At 32.3% G+C, this 19,566-nt stretch overlaps 1 long non-coding RNA gene across 1 annotated transcript; it reads left to right on the forward strand.

Annotated features, from left to right (window-relative positions):
- The first annotated feature begins 4,795 nt into the window (after positions 1-4,795).
- Positions 4,796-6,151, forward strand: LOC145118605 (uncharacterized). Its single transcript, XR_013713376.1, has 3 exons — positions 4,796-4,922; positions 4,992-5,277; positions 5,971-6,151. It is a non-coding gene; the product is annotated as an uncharacterized LOC145118605 (long non-coding RNA).
- Positions 6,152-19,566: the final 13,415 nt, after the last annotated feature.

The raw sequence follows: 19,566 nt of genomic DNA on the forward strand, positions 1-19,566 counted from the left end.
TTAAACTGCCATTTTATAGGCAGTAACATTATACCCCCCTTATAGACCGACTTCGTGAATGAGGCCTACTAACGGTAAGACTGACTTGTCTTATACATATATATAAATATTAAACCTATAATATTATAATAGTATAAGGGTTGAATTTTAAACTTTTAAAATTCTAGGGTTTGGAACTAAAGTATTCAAAAGTGAAACTTTACAAATTCCAAAACTTGAGGGCAAGTTTTGAAACTTGTCAAAACTCTTGGATTTTCATAACTTATGAGTTTAATAAAGGTTTTATGAAAATGACTATTGAATTCCATAACTTGAGGACAAGTTATGGAGTTCATAAAAAACATTTATGAAAGACCTTTCAAGTTCCATAACTTGAGGAAAAGTTATGGAAGACCTAAAACCATTTAAGATGACATTTAAAAATGAGATTTTTCACTTTCCATAACTTGAGGACAAGTTTATGGATTTCATCAAAAACATTTAGATCAAAAAATTGTAACTAACAAAATCAAACAATTTTGCCTATGATCTAATTAAACTCATAAGAAAAGATAATTCATATCAAACAAGTTTCAAGAAATTAGCCTAATCATATAAACTAATACAAATCATGAAACTTTAACAATTATCTTTTATTTGGATGAGAATAATCATTACCATAACAACAAAAGAAAATTTTATGAACTAAAACATTTTGTGGTAATGATTCTAATCCAAAATAGGCCAAAAAAAACTCGAAAATTTGCTATCTGGACTCGCCGAGTTCATGCCTAAACTCATCCTACTCGTCGAGTTCAAGTTTAGACTCGTCGAGTAGGGCAGTCAGACAACATTTCAGCTTTGAAAAATAACACATTTTGCATCAAATATAATAGAAAACCAACCTGGCTCTGATACCACTGATGGTTTTTGTGTACTATAACATCATATGGTGTACATACAACCCTAAAAGCTTTGGATCTATGTTTTCTCTAATTATACATGCAATATTGTTTCCAAAGCTTTAAGCCTACAACTAGCATACAAAATGATATAATCAACATAAAAGGGAGTTTTAGAGTTACCTCTTGTTGTATCTTGTAGAACTTCTTGAGTTTGAGCCTTTAAGAACTTAGTGCCCCAAGTGTTGCACCTCAAATGGAATCACAACACACCTAGAAGAAAAGAGACTTTTGAGAGAGTATTTCTTGCACCAAAATCGGCTCATGGAACTCCAAGGATCACTAGTGTATCTAGTCCCCAATTTTGGATGCTAAGGGGCTTCTTATATAGTGTCGCAAGATTAGGGTTACACCATGTAAACCCTTGTGCATGACATTCCATATTCCTTAGGCTCCATGGGTTTAAACCCACATGGATCATCCATGGGTTGTAACATTGGTTTAGCCCAACCTAAAGAATCATGGATCATAGGCCCACACTATAAGAATGAATGATTTACCAAATGAATCCCCTTACATTTAATTAGTCTCTTTTGATCACAAAATTAATTCCAAATTAATTCTTGATGAATACTAATTAAATCATATGATTTCATATTAATATATTAGAACTTATAATATATTAACAAATCATATATAACCTCTTCTCAAAAGTCCATCCTATCAAATTGTCCTGGTGATATGCAACCCAAATGGACCATGCTACTCTCGGGTCAAGTACATACCAATTAATGTTATGGGCTTAGACACCTAATCCAACAGTTTTCAGACAAATGGCTTTACAGTTATTATATTAAAAAAATGGCCCTAAATTTTGGGATGTTACAAAAATGGTTAGATTACTCAATCTCCCTAAATTTATTTCTACAGGCATTTTAACATGTAGTTTTAACTAGGCATGAAAATTTCACCCGACCCATTGGGGAACCCGATTGACCTGCCCCAGTCGGGGATACGCATTCCCCGCAAAAATGGGTAACAAGTATGGGTCAGGGATCCCCATTATACTAAAACTGGGGTTGGGTATACCAATCCCCAATCCGTCCCGCCCATGCTTTGATGACATTACACATATTATAATACATACATACATACACACATACACACACACACACACACATATATATATATATATATATATATATATATATATATATATATATATATATATATAATTTATTGAATTTGAAATAAGTCCACTAAGCATGAAATAATCTATATTAGATCATCAGATAAAGAATCTGTATATCAAATTATGTTCCCAATTACAAGAGTTCGTCAATCTTCACTTCGTTTGACGGTCCATATACAAAATCGTCACTTTTCGCTTTGATGTTTGTTAAACTTTATAATTGATGTAAACCCAATTTGATAATAGCCTTTGGTTTTAATAACTTATTAGATTTGAAATGATTAGTTTACATAAGTTGAGTTTATTATGTTAATAGATTGGAGATGGACCGATGATGGGTCGGGGAAAAGCCCAAAATCTAAAAAGGAGGAGATTTGATTCCCTGCATCCATCGGGGATGGGGATGAAGATGGTGATGAGGTTAGCCACTTGGAGATGGAGACTGAGATGGTCAACCCCGTCCCATCTGCATCCCTAGTTTTAACGAATTTTATTAAACCACTGGGTTACAACGCCTCAAATTATAACACTATAATAAGTTTAAACAATATAATGGTCGAAAAGACATAATCAATGAGAATAAAAATAAAAATCCCTTTATGAAAATATTTTTTTTAAAGATAAAACGTTTTGAATACACATTTTTATGCGTTGATGATAAGAATATTTGTTTTAATACTTATTAGATAATAAACGAAAAACCACTCGTGCAAAGTCTTATGCGACACAAATTGACCTTTAATTGTTACGACATGATTATATATTTCATACAACAATTCACTATCTTTTTATAGGATTTTGTATAAATTGAACTGTTGATTATGGGCCTAAATATGGTACATGATTATCATTTTTTGCTTTAAGAATTCAAGTTTTATTTGCAAAAATGAGTTATGGTCAAAAAACATTGGGCCTGCTAATGTGGCCCTATTTGGTTGGTAGCTGATGAGAATATTTTGCGCTTTAACCTTCAAAAGTGAGACCATATCTCTTGTATTTTTCACTACTAAGCTAATGTCTACCTATTCTGTGATGTAAAATATTATTCAAATAATGAAAGAAATATTAGTTTTTAAAATGGTTATGTTATCGATATTAATGTTGATATAATAACGTTTATACAAATTATATATATATAATCTCAACTATTTTGAACAATATTAATTAATGAATTCTATATGTTGTTTGCGTAAAAATAAAAATGCATATTATTCTCGATATAATGTTATTTTTTAATAATTGTTATAAATGGCTAATTTAAAATTCTATATATGCTACCATATTTTAATTTAGTAGACATCTATAGATATAAAATATAAATAAGTTTATTCTACTTTTTAACTATTATTGTTAATTTAATTTACATAATCACATTGCAAAATATTCTTTTAATATAAAAATAGTTTTAGAATACTATTTTAGTTAATTTGAAAATTCGATTGAGGTTTATATTAAACATGTTTAAACATTTTAACAGTGTAAAAAAATGTTTAATCGGTTTTTTAGTTTATTTGAGATTTTGTTTAGGTTTTAAATCAAATACCATATTTAAATTAGCAAATCAAATATATTATATTGATAATTTAAAAAATGGAACATCATATTTAAATTAATAAGCTAAGTATAAATTATATTAATAATAAGTTAAATAATTAAGTATATTATATTAATAATTCAAATAATCTAGTATATTTATTATAATATTTTATATTTAATAAGTTAAATAAGGTTGGAAGTTGAAAAGACAAGAGTTTCAAATCAATAAATTGAGAAAAATGATTCAATTATATATATATATATATATATATATATATATATATATATATATATATATATATATATATATATATATATATATAGGTAGATTCAAATTTTTCTCATATCTATTGTGTGCTAGAATGCACCAATAAAAATTTAGTAATAATTATATGTATATTTAAATGCTATCAATACTTATAACTAATTTTTATGGAAACTAATTAAATTCGTCATTAATGTCAACAATAATATTCTTTCAGAATAAATTCATATCTAGAAGAATGGGAGTGTATTCCAGCAGAATGAGAGTGTTTTTTAGTAGAATACATTATCGTTCTTCATATTCAATGCAACTTTATTGTATTTTAAGTGAGTGAGTCCTGAAACAAAATACGAACCCTGAAACAAAATACGAACTCATATATAAAAACCTAGATGCGAATTCATTCTAGAAGAATGTTATTACGGACATTAATGACGGATTTAATTAGTTTCTATAAAAAAAAAATTATAATTATGGATATCATTTAATATACATATAATTATGGAAATCATTTAATATCTAAATTTATTTAATTAAATAATTATTTAATGTACTAAATTCCTATTGGTGCATTCTAGCATACAATAAATATAAGAAACAAAATAACCTAGCCCTATATATATATATATATATATATATATATATATATATATATATATATATATAGAGAGAGAGAGAGAGAGAGAGAGAGAGATAGAGATAGAGATAGAGAGAGAGTGTGTGTGTGTTAGGTTCATATATAAATTTTAAATATAATGTGAATGTATGACCAAATCTAATCCAAAATTTTCATAAGGATAATTTCAGAAATTTGCAATGAATTAATTTATTATATAAAAATAAAAAACCAATAAATAAGGAATGAGAATGAAGAAACGTTATAGATTATCATCTTCCCCTACTTTACTGATATCCCTCCCATTTTGTTGATCTTAATCGGATATTATTATTTTTGGTTAAGATCATTGTTTATTTATAGTATTTTGATCCTTTTTTTTTTATCTTAACTGTGTTATGAGATGGATATATGAAGATGATAATAGTGAAGGTGATGATACAACCCTATTTTCTCCATCTTCCCCACTTCTCTCTTTATGTGTTTGCCTCTGATTTGCAGGTGGGTACTCTAGATTGTGATGGTTGTGAAAATGATGGTGGTGTCGTTATATTTTAGCTTGTGAAGAAGGTGATCGCAGATCGTGGATTGGCGATGGTATTATCATTAATTTTGAATTTCTTTAGGGTTGTCGAGAAGAGGATGGCGTGCCTAGTGAATAAGATGACATATTATGGAGTGTTTATTCAATATATTCTTCAAGAATGTGCCGAGTGAATAATCTCACATGGATATTACGAGCAACATGGTTCACGAGATTGAAGATTTCCAAAATAGTGAAATCAAGGTAATCATTGGTTTTTTCTTTACATTTATTGTTTATTGTTTAAGAATTTTTCTATTACTACTACAAAAATTATTCTGATAGATTGTTTGTTTATGTCAAAAGAATTTTTGATTTTGGGTTTTAATTTTTCAGTTAGACGTGTTTATTCTACAAATTCTTCAAAAATGTCTATCATAGTACCAGATTTACACTTTTACTATAAAAATATACGATATTGTAACTCTAGACATATTCGTCAAGTATGTTCTCTATATTCTTAGTTGTAATAACATTATTCCAGGATGTTATTAAATACTTACAGAATGTTATAATGTTTGTCTTAACAGATTCTTCAAGAATGTCCTTTATATTACCAAGTTTACTACAAAAATATATGATAATATATCCCTAAACATATTCTCAAGAATGTTCCTATACTCATTGTTGTTATCATATTCTTACATAATATGATAGTGTTTATAATCTTGTTTTCAATGATGTATTCTCAAGAATGTTCTCTATACTCATTGTTGTTATCATATTCTTACATAGTATGATGGTGTTTATAATTTTGTTCTCAGTGATGGTTTTGGTTAGATTGTTATCAAAAAATTTATTTAATATTATTAACAACATAATAGAAGTATAAAGCTATAAATATATGTTTTTTTGTTATAAGAATGATTCTTCTAATATTTTTTTATAATATAGCAGGTTATTATTCTATTGAAGAGTATGAAAGATATGTTTTTTTAAAGCATTTCATGCTAAACAAGGAAGCAAAGTGTGAAAAGTTTGTTGAGGAAATGCAGAAACAATATAGTATTCTAAAGAAGGATTTGTAAGTCATGAAAAAAGATGCTAAAATAAAAAATAAATGTTTCTAATTGAAGTTGCAGGGAGGAAGAGATGTTAAAATTTCAAGTAATGTTGATCATGATAGTATAAAACTGTAAATTGTCCTTGTAAAAACAAATAATCAACTTTGTCTTTGATATCTCTGTTACATTTTTGTTTTTTATATTATTTCAGATCTTGTTTTTCTTATAATAAGATGATTACAATTTCAATAATTTTATACTATTTTCAAAAGAATTATATAATTTTTTAACTTCGTTTTTTCTTAGTAATGTCTAAGCATAGTTGTATGTGCATATTCTTAAATAATATATTATAATGTAATATATTTGTAATTAAAGAATGACGTGGCAAACGAATGTCCAATATCACATGCAAAAAATATTTATAATTAAAAATCACTATATGTACATGTATTTGTAATGGGTAGCAGACTATGAGAATGATAAGATCAATCTATGTATGCATTTATAATGTAGTTAAACCAAATAATTAACATTTTATTCAAACCACATATCATTTTCATATATAAAGACACATAAAATAATCAAATTACATAATATTGGGTTTATTTATATATTTAACGAACATTTATGCTTAAAGAAAATGAAAGAATCAATTTACATATAATTTATACATACTTTTGGGTGTTGTAATACATTTATTCTTAAAGAATGGCATTTCAACCGAATTTTCAATATCAAACTCAACAAATATTCATAATTATAAAATAGTCTATGTCTGTATATGTAATGCATACTAGAGTATGAGAATAATAAGATAATAAGCATGTTCATGTATTTCTAATGAAAGAATCAAATTAGATAATATTTAGTTTATTTATATGTTAAACGAACAAGCTTATAAAGTTATAATTCAAATTGCATATTGATAGTATTGCAAACATATAAACAATCTGAATGATGGTATTTTATATATAAAGAAAACAAAGGAATCAAATGACTTATCATTTTCCAAATTTTCACATTGAAAAAACATATAGATTTGTTCAAACATATCATGACAAGAATATAACATATGGTCATAATTAAGATCTCTATTTGAAAATTTTCTAGTGCTTCTCCATGTTCAACTTCTTGGTCTTTTATTGATACTTTTTTATAGAGGCTTTGCTTCTAAATTAACTTGAGGGGGTGCTTGTCGTATATTTTCATTTTGATTGATTTTCTGTAACTTCGGTGTTCTTTGTATTTAAACTGCAACTACAACAAAAATTTAACCATATACATTAACCGGTCATATTTTCATACATTTTTATTCTTAGCTTTTACTAAAATTTCTTTCGACAGTAATGCTAAACATAAAATTTCCAAATAATTCAATCACTGCATCATTCTGTAACATTTTAAACCAAAAAACATCACATTTTAAAGATTCATGATTAAAAACCTATAAACGAAAACTATTTATTTCCTAGGAAAAGCATAGGAACTTCTGAGGGAATTCCTATGAACTTTAAATATATATTTATTTCCTAGGAAAAGTATAGGAACTTCCGAGAGGCTTTCTAAAACAATTGGTAAATGTTTGACATGTTTGGTGGGAGACCTTCGTTCGAAAATTTCCTAGGAAATCTCTCGAAAGTTTTGAGAAACATCCTAGGAACCACTTAAGCGAAACACTTCTAACGTAAATGTGAAGCTATTTGGCATACTTGAAAAAAAAATGATATGATTTGTTTATAATAATAAAATGGTAATAAAAAAACTACTGAGGAACTACCTAGGAAAGTTAAATATATATTTTATTTCCTAGGAAAAACGTAGGAACTTCCAAGGGACTTCCGAGAACGAAGAATTCCTCGGTATTTCCTACTTATTACCGAGGAACTACTAAGGAAATGTCAGAAAGACGTTTTCCTCAGAAATTCCTCGGTAATGTATAGGAAGTAGCGAGAAATTTTTGGTCCTAAGAAATTTTTGTAGGAAACTCCACCTTTTTCTAGTAGTGTTCGTTCCATATTGTTCAAGAACAAATTATAACATTCACATACTATTCTAAATTAAATACTTACGCATGATCTCTTTTAGATGTAAAAATAGAATTGCAAATAGCCAATTCTTCTTTTCTAACTTTTTCAGATATATGAGTGACTCTTTTCATAAATGGCGAGCGTAGATTATCTGGAACCATCACTTTCCTTTCAGCCCTCCCCGTTTTCCTTCTCTTAATGGTTGGTGTAACATCCGATTTTAATTTAGTTCAAATCTCACTAAAATTTGCATTGTTGCCTTTCCTTTTTACCGTATATTATTACCTTGTGATTGTACGTTGTGTCACCACTTTCCTTTTTTCTTGAATAGGTTGTTCTCTTCAATCATTTCTTTTTATTCTTCTTCTTCACCAACGTCTACAATTTGTAATTTTTTAATACGTTGTGTCTCCACTTTCCTTTTTTCTTGAATAGTTTGTTCTCTTCAATCATTTCTTTTTATTCTTCTTCTTCACTTACTTCTACAATTTGTAATTTTTGAACAACTTCAGCTTGTGGTTGTGGTTGCGGACTCCAGTTGATATTCAGTTTGGATCCGCCACTGTCTATAAACATGTAAACTAGTTCTCATATTTGTATTAATTACCATAATGTTCATTTATAAGTAAAACCTTATATTATATAATGTGAAATAAATACATTTACATTCTTTTAGTATATATCATGTGCTATATATGTTGTGAAACAAACATTAACATTCTTTAAGCATATACCAAATACATCTACAATCTGTAAGAGTTATGTATAAAACCTTAATTAGGTGGAAAAAAAAAAAAACTAGTTATAGCAAAAAATTTACCTTATGGAAGAACTAGTGGATTATACAAACAATTCCATTTTTTAAGTGGTAAAGGATGTGCCTTATGTTTGTATATGTGGATTAAACTAACTGCTATATTTTTTAAATATATACGAAGTCCCAAATCATGTTTTCTTATTATCAACAAACAATAATTCTGATATCAAAGTAATTCTTAACTAATATGATGAAACTAGTTACATCGTTTACAACCAAACACATTCTAAAAGAAGACATCTTGCTCAATCTTTACTCTTATTAAAAAATTGTTCTATACAAAGTCCATACCAACTAATAAACCCAACCATAGGAACATGGTCCATTCAATCATTCTTTTAACGTAATCAAGAAGTAATCATGTAAAAATCTTAGAAAAAAGAAAACCCTACTATGTTAACAAACCTGAAATCATACTCTATTAACAAGTTAACAGAGTTAACATACATTCTTGATGAATCAAGTGTTAAAAAAACATATGTTTCAATATACCAAAATTCTTACAATAAGTCTTTCTAAGTATGAGTTAGGGCAACTGTACTAATATATTTTTAATGGATTTTAACATCTCGGTCTTAAAAACTAAAAAACTGAAACCTTCAAAAATTATTCTAAACTACATCCATACAAACAGATAAATCTAACCAAACGAACATGTTATTTTAAGAGCTCATTCAATCATTCTTTCAACATAATCAAAAAGTAATCATGTAAAATTCTTAGCAAAAATAAAACCCTACCCTATTAACAAAGATGAAAAACCATAATTCGTTAACAACACCTACAGGATTGCCTCCGTGACTGCTAAAGTCACTTGAGTAGTGATCAACTCGTGGATTTCGCCGTCACACAAACCTGGCCTCTCCGAGTCATCTGCACATGATCCTGAACCTCTCGTAGTCACCATGTTGAAAATAAACCAGAACACATCAGAAAATCACATTATACCCTAACACATCACTACTTGACCACTCATCCCTCAGAACTCGTGACTTCTTTGATATGTGTATGGGTCCTATGCTTCCAGTAGTACGGACCCAAACTATCTTTTACATCTACTCATATTTGTCTTGGATGATCGCCACGATATTCCTGGGTCACTAGGCCCAAAGAAACTAGGGTATGCATACACCTTACACTTACTCTCTCAAGAGTAACGACCAATTCCTTGGTTCTGCTAGCCCTCTAACAATCATACATCTAACCCATGAAACCTCCACTAACACTGCGGTCATCTTGCATATGCTAATCATACATAACGTCAGATTTAATAGGCAGTCGAATAATTGATTCTACCCTAAGCCCACAACCAAACAAGGAACAAGAAATAAGGTTAAATCAAGCATTCTCAGGCTATAAAATCCTAGTTATGTACAATCATGATGCATACACTTAGCAACTACAACTGTAATGCCAGTTTCATATAACACAACAAGAAATCCCCTAGGCTATCAAGCATCATAAATTAGACAATTATTTCATAAAATTCCTGAAGGCCCCTAGCCTATGAACTAGTATGCAATTATAACATATCACCAATATAGATATAACAAGTGTGGGTATCTCGGGGAATAACTTTTCTTGAGCTACGACTAATTGTACACATCTTTTGTTTTATGAAAATATATATGAAAAATCATTTGCAAATTCATAGTTTGAGTCTGGAATCACATTAGTGTTCATCTAAATCCCTCAAACCAGGGCTTTGATACCAAGTTGTAACGTCCCAAAAACCATAGTAAATTTATATTTTCATTTTTTAAAAGACATTTCCATGAAATCCAAAAAGTATTCAAATCATTGTTTCAAAGCAAAACCATAAAAATTAGAGTATCAATATCATCTCTCAAGCATAAATCAGCAAGATGATGTGTACGATCATGCCTTCGCCTTTCCCCGATCATCTGAAGTACCTAAAACATTTAAATTCGTAACTTTAAGCCAAAGCTTAGTGAGTTCCCCCAAAATACCCCACACTACAATACACATACAATACATGCACATATTAGCCTTTAGAATGTCTGGATCACCTCGCAAGGCCTACGGGATGCCTGGACTGCTCTACTGAGCCTACAATCTAACTAGATCACCTCGTAAGGCCTACAATATAGTTGGACCGCTCCTTTGGGCCTTCAGTCTGGCTGGACCGCCTCACAAGTCCTATAGTACACATATACTACTCGAGTATCTTGTCCTACATCACAGAGCAGGACCGCCTCCATCCAACCATAATATGTCGACATATGCAAACAAAAAAAACAATAACCAACAAACATAGGTAATCATACAGATCTACTAATGTAACATATCACTACAGCATACCAACATCCTACACACAAGGATACATACTGTAGTACAACGTATACTGAGAAAACTCACCTTGCAGTATAGCATATAAACAACACAGCTCACACAATCCAATAACTGGTACTACGAATCATCTATACAACAATCAGGGACCGATCCTCAATCCATATCCCAAAAACCCTCAAGTTGACCAAAAGTCAACTTGGTCAAAAAGTCATAGGTCAAAAGTAAAAAGTCCATCAGTTAGTCACCACGTCGTAGCCAAGAATTTGCCACATTGTGGTGACCTCACAACAAAGCAGTAGCGAAGACCACCTAATGCCACGTCGTGGGAACTATCATGACCGACTTAATGCATTAAGCTCTTAATCCTTCAATCTACATATTCATACTTTCCAGAAGGCTTTCTCACACCCAATGAATCATAAAAATCGACGCTTTAGACATGCATGTCTTGAACTCTATCTAGGTCAATAATGATGAAAATGAGGTCAAAACCTCATGCAATAAATCAAAACTCAAACCTACTTCAGATATGGAACATATAACCACAAGGTAAACTCAAGGATCCATAAAGTTGCCAACTTTATGGAATCTAACCACACCAACTAACCCAAACATGAAGAACAAATCATAAAAAACCTCAATATAGAAGCATAACACATAAAGACTGGAACTTGAAGACTCACAATGGTCCAAAATATGAGCTAGAATTTAGAGGATGAGCTTGTTTGTTGGATCTACACTCAATGGACACCTTCTTCTTCTTCAAAGCACCAAAATCACCAAAAAAGTTGTAAAAACTCAACAGTGGGGGCTAGGGTTTGTTTGGGGTGAAAGGAAGGTGATGGAGGCTGAGGGTGTGCAAACCCTATCTATCACATCTCTTAAATAGGGATTAAGGTCCGGAAAATTAGGGTTTTGCATGCAGGTGGCTACCATGTTGTAGCTAATATCTTGCCTCATCGTGGCACTCAAAAGAAATATGTGTTTCATTTGGTGCCACCATGTCGTGGTGTTATCATCACCATGTCGTGGACACTAAAAAATCTTGTATTTTTAATCCTTAAATGCACACAACAACAAAAGTAATTATACCTGGAACTTGGTGTTACATAGAAAAAAGAATATGTGATGCGTACAGTTAGTCGGAGCTCGAAGGAAAGTAATTCCCGTTACACTCATACTTGTTATATATGTTATTTGATATGTTAAAAGTCCATGCTATTACGTGGTCTAGGGGTCTTTTTAGGACTTTCATTATAGAATCGCCTTATTTTTAAGATGCCTTGTAGCCTAGGAATTGCTTGTTATGTGCTATTTGAAGTTTATGTTGACATTGATAGTTTATAAGGTTATGCTTAGAGTTGCACATGACTAGGATTCTATAGCCTTAGAATGTTTGATTTAGACTTACTTCATGTTCCTTGTTTGGCTGTGGGCTTAGGGTAGAATGATTTATTCGGCCTTCTATCTAATCATAGGTTACGTACGACAAGCATACAAGAGGCAGCCATCAGTATTAGCAGATACTTCTAGCGGTACGCAAACATGAATACAAGAAACCCAAAAATGAGAATATAGGAAGATTAGCTTGTGGCTCTTTTGGCCACATAGGTGTGTGTTAGTACATGTTAGATGCATTTTATATGCATCTTTGAGCATGTTTTTGCCAGTGTTTTCCTATAAAAAGTTAGATATTTCCATTGTTTTACTATGAATTGCAAATTTCTTATTATTTTCATAGAATGCCTGTACTACTCACTTTTGTTATGATTTTCAGGGCAAATTAGCACTTATTGAGAATACGACACCTTAAGGATGTGTTAAATGGAGCATTGAAGCTTAATTGGAGCAGGGACTTGATCATTGATGATGAGGAATGCTTGGAAGTTACTTTAATCAAGTAAATCGAACGTTCTATGCAAAATTCAAGAAACACGATCATGTATCTACCCACAACACGATCGTGTGAGAGGCCCATAGATATTTCGAATCATTTTGAAGTCTCATGAAGAAAACAATAAAATACGATCATGGTTTCCCCAGAAACACGATCGTGTTGATGCTACGCAGTCCGGACATCCTTGAAAATCATTTAGGTGCCTTACACGAGCCTAGCACGATCGATTTCCAAAAAATTCATTTGTGTATACTTAAAAAACACGCTCTTGGAACGGGTCGACGACTCTCTAGACATATAAATAACACCTTATAACACTTCTGACGCCCTAAATTCGACCACAGACTACAGAGAGGCGATTTTGTAAAGATTCCAAGTGTAAAACGAAGATCTGAAGAACACGATTCAATATGTATCATCAGTTTAGTAAGATTAATCATTTAGGAATTATTTTTATCTTCTGTAATTCATTTTTAGCCATGTTAGGCTAAAAACCCTAGATTTCAGTTTTGCAAAAGACTCGACTTTTCATGCAAGTAATCATTAGGCACGATTGTTGGTTGTGATTAATTTTTTAGTTTCATCAGTTTTATGCTTAACTGAATGTTTGATTTTGATTCAATTTATGTTGGCCACTTTAATTGTTATTGAGTCATTCCAGTTATCTGATTGTTTAGATCCATAATTGTCTTTATTAATCAGTAAAAGTAACAAACATTAGATTGGTTTTGTGTTTTAGGATTTAACTCTAATATAAATTAACCAGAAACGTTTTTACGCCTCCGAGCTTGTGAGAAGTATTGAACTTTACTGTGAATTTTACAATGTGTCTGATGCTACTTTTCTCAATTAATTAAGAGCTAATTTAGTTGATTCAGTAAAAGTAAGGTTGAGTGCAGAGTGATTATTTTGGTTTTAAACATTTTAGTGAAAGAAAATTTTTAGTGTTTATTTATGATTTTTCAGTACCAGTTTAAACAGTACACAATTCAACAATCAGGATGAAAGTTACGTACATTATTAGGAGAGTCGCCGCGAAACTAAAATTGCTTTTTACTTTCTCAAATTTTTTAGGTATTTAAATTGTGTTTCCTTTTATAAATTTCTGTTCAAATTAGTTTTAATAATCATCACCCCCCCCCCCCTCATTTAAATTTTTGTCAGACAAGTGCGTGACTAATGCAAGAAAGGCATACACTTTAGGACGTGTCCTTGTGGATTCAACCCTCCTTTCCTGTACTACCCATTAGTACATTTTAGCAACATTTTTATTCATATTATTTATTTGTTTAGGCAATTCGACAGGTCTTAACAAATTAGCACCATTTCCAGGGACATGGAAAACACTAATCGTTTTATGCCAAGATCTTCACGTATAGGTACCCCACTAAGGCTCGATCCAGAAATAGATAAGACATCAATAAAACTCAGAAAAGAAGCAGCTCAACAGAAAAGGTTAGCGACTTTTTTCACATCCACATCTTCTCTAGCTTTAGAGAAAACATATCCACAAGGCAACCCCTTATGGAACAAGCCTAAAATAACATTTTCATCCTTTCCTAAAGCACCCACATCCTTTCCTTCTCACATTCCATACAAAACATACTCACCTACACCCTCTATTGAATCCAAAAACACTGAATATTCTGATTTAGATTCTGAAATAAAACCATCCATGAGTGACGTATGAGACGGTGAAGATAAGACTCTCAGAGAATGGTCAACACAAGAGGTTACACAACAGCCTATATGTATAATATAATATTTCCAGAATCTCGGAACTTTGATTTGAAGTCTGTATTAATCCATTTGTTCGTTACTTTCCGAGGCCTTGAGATCGAAGACCCACACAAATTTCTCAAGGAGATCCATGTTGTCTGTTCTAGGATGAAGCCACATGTTATTATAGAAGACCATATCAGGTTAAGGGAATTCCCCTTTTCAGTCCAGGATGCAGCAAAAGAGTGGCTATACGATCTCCCTTCCGGATCTATCACCACATGGAACGAGATGGAAAAGCTTTTTATGGAAAAATACTTTCTAGAGGAGAAAATGTCTAATATATGCAGGGAAATTCTGAGAATAAAGCAAGGAAAAAGAGAATCTCTCCACACCTATTGTGAGGGCTTCAAGAAGTAATTGGTCAAATGTCCGCAACATGGGATAAGTGATTATTAGCTCTACCAGTGCTTCTGTGAAGGCCTAACACCTATGGAGAGACGACTAATCAACGCTTCAAGTGGTGGTTCACTTGTAGATATGCGACAATTGAAATCAGGGCATTAATTGAAAAGTTGGAAATTAAGTCAAAACATTTTGCAAATGAGGAAGAATGGAACCCAAATCAGTCGAGAGGAGTAAAAGAGATCAGCAATGCCCACCTTGAATCACAAATTTTAGAATTAACAAAAAAATTTCTCTTGCTGACAAATGATAAGGGTATACAGACAAAAGTCAAAGCTTGCAGGATATGCTTGAAGATTGGGCACCCAACAGACATGTGCCCAATATTGGAAGATGACATTGAAGTTGTCCAAGCCATGGGAGGTTATCCAACATAAAAAAAAGACAGTTTCACCAACCTCACAACAATTAAGCTAGGGGAGGATTCCAGAACATCAACTTTCAGTAGAGGCCACATTAGAATTTCCAACAGAGATAACAGTACAAGAAACCACCTGGGTTTCACCAACCTGCTTTTCAGCAAAATCAGCAAAAACCAACTTTTCATCAGCTACATGTTCAACAGTAAGCCAAAAATTCCAACATGTCTCTAGAAAACATTATAAAAAGTCTAGCTACAAGTACCTAATCCTTTCAGGATGAGACAAAGTCGAGTATCAAAAATCTGGAGCAACAGGTATCACAACTCGCGAACTTTATGAGCAAGCTGGAAGCACAAGGGAAGTTCCCATCTTAGACTAAGAAAGACCCAAAGCACAATGCATGTGTTGTGACTGCTCAGAAGTGGTAAAAACTACAAAGGACCATATCAATGGGAAGATGAAGAAGAGGAAATGGAAAGTAAGAAAGAACCTGAAGTGACTGAAAAAATGTAGAAGAAAGACAAACATGCAGATGCTGAGGTAAAAATCACTCCTCCTTATCCTTCAAGACTGAAAAACACAAAAAAAGGAGGATAGAGAGATTATGGATTTTTTTCAGAAAAGTTGAGGTAAACATCCCACTACTGGATGCTATAAAACAGGTACCCCCAAAATGTTTTAGCTAAAGTCACCTCTAAAAAGAGAGTAAAAGGAAACGAAACAATTAAAGTCATCGAAAATGTTTCAGCTGTTTTACAGAAAATGTTACCCCCAAAATGCAAGATCCAAGAGTATTCATTCTTCCTTGCAATTTGGGGAGTCTTTAAGTGCCATGCGCTATGTTGGACTTAGGAGCTTCTATAAAAGTTTTACCTTATTCAGTTTATAAAACTATGAGGATATTGCCACCGAAAAGAACTGATATCATCATTCATTTGGTTTTCGTTCAATAGTAAACCCAAATGGTATACTAGAGGACTTATTAGTCCAAGTGAATGAGTTAATATTTCCAACTGATTTTTACATCTTAGATATGGGAGATGACGACTCACCGCATTCCAATTCCATTCTTTTGAGGAGAGCATTTCTGAAAACTGCAAGAACTAAAATAGATGTTTATGGTGGTACCATTTCCATGGAATTTGATGGTGAAGTCATCAACTTCAACATTTATGATGTCATGTATTATTTAGACGATGTTTCAGCTCTTAATTTCATAGATGTAATCGAACCGTTAACTACAGAATATTTTGAGATTACTAACTGCGCGTCACTGATATTAGTACTCCACAGAAATATGTTTGTTAATGTAGCCCATGTGTTATCAGAAAAAAAAAATTGTTGATAAACAAGTACATCAAATTGCAGCTCACATGGACCAACAGAGAAATCTCAGGTATAATAATCAGATTTTCAAATTACTTGATTCTAACTCCAAGCTTTTTCCTTATGTAGTGCAAGCACCCACCTTGGAGCTGAAAACTTTACCAGAGCATCTGAAATATGCGTATCTTGAAGAAAAAGAAACACTTCTAGTCATCATATCCAACAAGCTGTCAGAAAAGGAAGAATCTAAACTGATTGAAATGATGCAGCAGTACAAGAACGCGATTGGTCGGACCATAGCTGATATAAAAGGACTCAGCACATCTCTGTGCATGCATAAAACTTTGATGGATGAATATTTCAAGCTCTCACGAGAAGCCTAGCGAAGACTGAACCCTCCAATGATGGAAGTGGTTAAGAAGGAAGTAATGAAGCTCTTGGATGTTGGAATGATATACCCAATATCTGACAGCAAATGGGTTAGTCCAGTCCAAGTTGTACCGAAGAAAGATGGACTCACAATAGTGGAGAATAAGGAAGGAGAGTTGTTCCCGACTCGAGTTTAGAGTGGATGACGCGTCTGCATCGGCTATATAAAATTAAACGCAGCCACCCGAAAATATCACTTTACATTTCCATTCATTGATCAAATGTTGGAAAGACTTGCTGGAAAATCACACTACTGTTGTCTGGATGGATTCTCAGGATTTCACCAGATTCCGGTTGCACTAGAGGATATAGAGAAAACAACCTTCACCTTTCTGTTTGGAACTTTCATATGCATACATATGTCATTCAGACTCTGCAATGTACCTGCCACCTTCTAAAGGTGTATGGTAAGTATTTTTTTCAGAGTATATGACTCCTTTGATATTTTTCATATGGATGATTTTACTGTTAATGGAGAGTCCTTTGATATTTTTCTTAAAAACCTCATAAAAGTCCTTCAAAGATGTATTGAAAGTGACCTGGTCTTAAACTTTGAAAAGTGTCATTTTATGGTCGACCAAGGTCTGATTTTGGGTCATGTGTTTTCAAAGAGAGGTTAAGAAGTAGACAAAGCTAAAATAGTTATTATCAAAAGCTTACCCTACCCAAGGAGTGTTCGGGAAGTGGGTTCTTTTCTTGGTTATGTGTTAGGACATAATTTATGGTTTATACTTTACTTTTGATAGCTTTTAGAGTTCTCGGTCTAGGACCAAAAACACCATGATTTTGGTGGTGTTTAGACCGAAATCACCATGTGATTTCGGTGGGCTCATTAATGATTTCGGTTGGGCTTTGGGCTGGGCCTTTGTAATTAGATCTAGGTATTTATATGGCATTGTTACAGCCATGTAAAAGGTTGATCATTCCAAGAAGCAGATATCGAGTTTAGAGAGAAAGAGAGAACTGAGAGTAATTGAGAATCTTATGTACCCGACTATTGATAATTAATAGTGTGCATTGAAGATTTGGTAATTGTGTTCTTAATTCGCCTTAACAGTTTTGCATTTATCACGTGATTGGGATTCCGCACCAATTCTTGTGATTTCGATTGATACACCAAATAGGGTTTTAACAATTGGTTTCAGAGCTTGGATTGGTATCAATCAAATTGACCAAATATCAACCGATTCTTGGAATTTTTCTTGGTGTTTTTGAGTTCTTTTTGATGAAAATTTTGTCGGTGTTCTTCATGTTCTTCACTAAATTAGAGTTTTTGATCGAGATTGGTTTTGATATATTGCAAATTTTGTGTTTTTGGGCAAATTCGGTTAGGGTTTGAGAGTTCTCGGCGGCCAGATAACCATCTTCGGTTAGGGTTTGAGTGTTCTCGGCCAACTCCTCAGACACATCTTCGATCTCGGTCGCACCTTCAAAGTTCTCGGTCCTTGCCTCTAAGTTCTCGGTGGCGGCCCCTCGTTCTCGGTTAGGTCAACTTTGCTTCTCGGTACGCCTTCAGTCTTCGGTCTGTATACTAGCCTTCGCATTCTCGGTTAGCTTCTCGGTTATATAGGTCTCGGCTAAGGTTCTCGGTCAAGTTTTTTTTTCAGACAAAAAGGTTGACCTTCAAGGTTCTCGGTCAACAAGGTGTTGACTATTGGTGTTTTTGGTCAAAGGGCATTTATTTTCTTGGTTTTCAGTCAAAATCAATTTACACAATCAGATTTCTTCTGTTGGTAAATAATGAGTTCCTACAACAATACCAAGAAGGTAAGTGAAACCCCATGCTTTCAGTCCTGTGAAGATAAAGTTTATAAATATTGTGAGCATAATTAGTTATTAGTTAGAGAGGGTTTTGACCTTAAAAATGAAATTTATGAAATTAAGAAAGTCAACAAGCCTCTTAAAGATAAACTAGATGCTCAAAATAAATATTTAATTAGGATTAGGGAGGAACATAACACCAAATGTGTTCATCATCATTATGCCAAAGAGGAAATTGTCAAATTAACTGTTGAACTTGATGCATTAAAGGCTAAATTTAAGGATGCTGACTTTACTTTTAAGAAATTTGATGTGTCAAGTGAGAAAGTTGAGTCTATAATAGAAAAACAATTAAAGTGGAAAGACAAAT

The sequence above is a fragment of the Lactuca virosa genome, chromosome 6 (assembly GCF_052849685.1).
Source record: "Lactuca virosa cultivar CGN04683 chromosome 6, Lactuca_virosa_CGN04683_v6, whole genome shotgun sequence".
In the NCBI taxonomy this organism is placed as follows: domain Eukaryota; kingdom Viridiplantae; phylum Streptophyta; class Magnoliopsida; order Asterales; family Asteraceae; genus Lactuca; species Lactuca virosa.